General features: G+C 37.7%; 1 long non-coding RNA gene across 1 annotated transcript in view; it reads left to right on the top strand.

The window, feature by feature from the left end:
• The window catches only part of LOC105887020, a 73,478-nt gene that overhangs the window by 51,359 nt on the left and 19,877 nt on the right, over nt 1–2,242 (top strand). Inside the window, exon 2 of the long non-coding RNA XR_001161309.2 lies at nt 1,195–1,279. This is a non-coding gene — a long non-coding RNA (uncharacterized LOC105887020). The remainder of the gene's footprint in view (nt 1–1,194; nt 1,280–2,242) is intronic.

The following is a 2,242-nucleotide window of genomic DNA, read 5'->3' as shown; positions in this document are numbered from 1 at the left end:
AGCCTGCCTTACTCCTGTAATTCTAGCACTCTGGGAGGCCAAAGCGGGTGGATTCCCTGAGCTCAGAAGTTTTAGAGATCAATTTGAGCCAGAGCAAGACATTGCCTCTTTAAAAATAGCTGGGCCTTGTGGCAGGTGCCTGTAGTTTCAGCTGCTTGGGAGGCTGAGGCAAGAGAATTGCTTGAGTCCAAGAGTTTGAGGTTGCTGTGAGCTATGACACCATGGCACCGTACCAAGGGCAGCAAAGTGAGACGCTATCTAAAAAAAAGTTTCAAGAAGGAAATGTTCAACAATTTTAAATGCTTCAGAGACATTGAGTCCTACAATGGCAGAAATGTATCCATTGGCTTTGATAAGCAGAATTTAGTAAAAATTTTGAGTGGGGATAGATGCCAAACATCAATACAAGGAGGAATATTTGAGAAATCAGGAAGTGGAGGGAGAGTATAAAAGATTTTTTTTCTAGAACCTTACATGAGAAGGGAAAGGAAACTAGAGTGGCAGCTGGAGGGGTTTGTAGGATTACGGAAGTCTTTTCCATCTTTAAGGTGAGAGGGTCTTATAAATGTTTATTTGTTAAGGGAGAAGAACCAAAGATAGGTTAGGGAAGGCTGAAGAAAGGAGGGAATAATTGATGGAGAGAGGCCTAAGATCCAGTGCATAAATCAGTAGATTAGCCTTTGAAAGAAGGAGGGATATCTGGGGAGGCTTGGGAGTAAGAAGTAGGGTTTAGGATGTTTGGATTGTGTATTGATACTAAATTTGTGAGATGACAGGAAGATAAATCTGGTAGATAATAATATGTCATTAACATTGTTTTACAGTAGTGTTTTCGGCTAGTCTTCCTTTCAAATTTGATTTTGAGCAAGGTTATATCTGCAGCCACTTATTAAAAATCTGTTGGTTTCAAATGTAGCCCATAATATGGGATATAGGCTATGTATGTAGGATCTGTCCTTATTGAATAATTGTTATTTAGTGGTGACTTAATATTTAAAGCTTGATAAAAACTTCTGATTCCTCAATAAGCTAGAAATAATTTCTATGTTTTGTTCATTCTATAAATATATGTCATCAGGCTTTGGAAATGATTTGTTTTAATAAGTTTTTTATTACATGAATTACACCTATTTTGGGCAAATTGCTTTTTATAGAATTATATTAATACTGTCTTTTTTCCTCTCCCACTGGTAGTTCCAAAGAACTGCTGGTTCAGACTTAACCTCTTGCCAAGTTGTGAAAATAGTGAAGGATGCTTAGACTACTTAACATTCAAATTGTAAGTAAAGTTTATTTCTGCTATTATTATGTATCTGTTTAGAAAACAGAATTTGGAGATAGTCATTACATGTATGTTAATAGCTTTCATATGATGGCACTATGGATTTTTAATAAGTTTCCTTCTTAAGATACAAGTACTTTGTATTCCATTTATGTTCATAAGATCAAAAAGGAATAGTAATCAGTCTTAGGTAGTGAGATGAAATTTCTGCTTTTTGCCCGTATTTCATTTTATTGTAAAAGTTTATAAAAATTCTTTATTATTTTTTTCCACATCTGTGTGATACCAGTTGTCAAACTTAATGTAAGAGTATGAAGAGTAAGAAATGTTTTATGGGAAATGTATGTTCTTTTCTCTAAAGATATGCTTAATTTTTTGCATTACTTAATTTTGATATAAAAAATTCTGGACTGGGCCCTGTGGCTCATGCCTGTAATCTTAGCACTCTGGGAGGCCGAGGTGGGTGGATCACCTCAGATACCTCCCTGAACAAGAGTAAAATCCCATCTTTACTAAAAATAGAAAAACTAGCTAGGCATGGGTATTGGTGCCTGTAGTCCTAGCTCCTCAGGAAGCTGAGGCTAGAATATTGATCAAGTCCACGAATTTGAGGTCCTTGTGAACTATGATGCCATAGCCTTGCTATTCAGGGTGACAGAGTGAGATTTTGTCTCAAAAAATAATAATAATAATAATGATAAAAGGCTGGGTATGGTGGCTTAGGCCTGTAACCCTAGCACTCTGGGAGGCCAAGGCTGGTAGATTGCCTGAGCTTGTGGGTTTGAGACCAGCCTGAGCCAGAGCGAGACCCCACCTCTAAAAATAGCTGGGCCTTGTGGCAGGAGGCTGAGGCAAGAGCATCACTTGAGTCCAAGAGTTTGAGGATGCTGTGAGCTATGATGCCATGGCACTGTATCAGTGGCGGCAAAGTGACAGTGTTTTTCTATCTCAAAAAAAAAA

The sequence above is a fragment of the Otolemur garnettii genome, unplaced genomic scaffold, assembly GCF_000181295.1.
Source record: "Otolemur garnettii isolate 467f Iridium unplaced genomic scaffold, OtoGar3 scaffold00041, whole genome shotgun sequence".
NCBI classification, from domain to species: Eukaryota; Metazoa; Chordata; class Mammalia; order Primates; family Galagidae; genus Otolemur; species Otolemur garnettii.
Note: the sequence above shows the minus strand (reverse complement) of the source record. Positions and strands in the feature narration are given on the sequence as shown.